We start from the raw sequence: 1,131 nt of genomic DNA on the forward strand, positions 1-1,131 counted from the left end.
TTTTTTGAATAATTATTAAAATTTATGTCATTATTTTTGTGTTTAATAACTAATGAGGATCTTTCTTTTTATGTGTTGGGCCATATTGGTAGATAATTCAGTATAAATGCACAGAGTGAAGGCCCAAAACTTCCAATAGTATCACAAAATTACAAAAACATTAATCAGGAAAAGGTAATTATTACAAAATTGTGATATATTTAAAAATATACTTTCCTACATTTTGTATTCACTACTATGTCTTCCTTCACATACCGTGGAACAGACTGGCAATTATTGACGATGAATCCCCTGTCAATGGCGTACCACGCTGTCATGATGGTAGATCTAAGTGAACCAATTTTTAATATAAAAGGTGCTCAACCATTCTCCTCCTAGAAGCCCCAAACTGCAAAGTCCAGGTTGCAGATATCAAAACTGGAGAGGGGACACTTGCTGATAGGCCGGATGTCAGCCATATTGTTGCTGGAAAATTTTAATTTTTCTTAGTTGTTATGGGGCTATAATGAACTTCCTGATGTCATAGGCATTCTGGATGGAGATACCTATGATCTATGAAGTCTTTTCGACTCTGACACTGGCGTAAGGAGATCGCACACGAGATGCCCTTTTTGTAATTGCTCCGACATTTTTATATCCGGAAACATAGGATAAAAACAAAACTTGTTTTATTTTTGTTTCAGCGGTCGTTTGGCTTGGTCATAAAATTTAGTAATTAAAAATAGTGGGGATGATATTGTGAGGAAACTAACAAGTTTCGTCTACCCCACTCTATAATGGGCAATTTTTCCGGATGACAATATTCTGGAGAACAATTTTCCTGTTGGAAATCCTTTGCGTATGGATAATATATATTAAATACGGGGAAATGTATTTAACGTCGAAATATTTTAAGAGGAAAACATTTATTTAATGCTAGGTTAATTTCTGTCATTGGTGAAACATTGTAAATTAATTAAATTATAATTCAATATTCATTTGTTGGCCTGATGTAGATACTTGGTTGGGCTTCATTATCGATGAATATAATTTGAAATAATTATTCAAAACTTTTTGCACAATTAAACATACAAAAAATATTCAAATTTGTATTTAGTGAAAGATAAACCTTCATATTTATTAATTTAAGTA

At 32.3% G+C, this 1,131-nt stretch overlaps 1 long non-coding RNA gene across 1 annotated transcript; it reads left to right on the forward strand.

Moving 5' to 3' along the window:
* Nucleotides 1–259: 259 nt before the first annotated feature.
* Nucleotides 260–886, forward strand: LOC139906636 (uncharacterized). Its single transcript, XR_011782276.1, has 2 exons — nucleotides 260–613; nucleotides 684–886. It is a non-coding gene; the product is annotated as an uncharacterized lncRNA (long non-coding RNA).
* Nucleotides 887–1,131: the final 245 nt, after the last annotated feature.

Source organism: Lepeophtheirus salmonis, chromosome 11 (assembly GCF_016086655.4).
Source record: "Lepeophtheirus salmonis chromosome 11, UVic_Lsal_1.4, whole genome shotgun sequence".
Taxonomy (NCBI): Eukaryota; Metazoa; Arthropoda; class Copepoda; order Siphonostomatoida; family Caligidae; genus Lepeophtheirus; species Lepeophtheirus salmonis.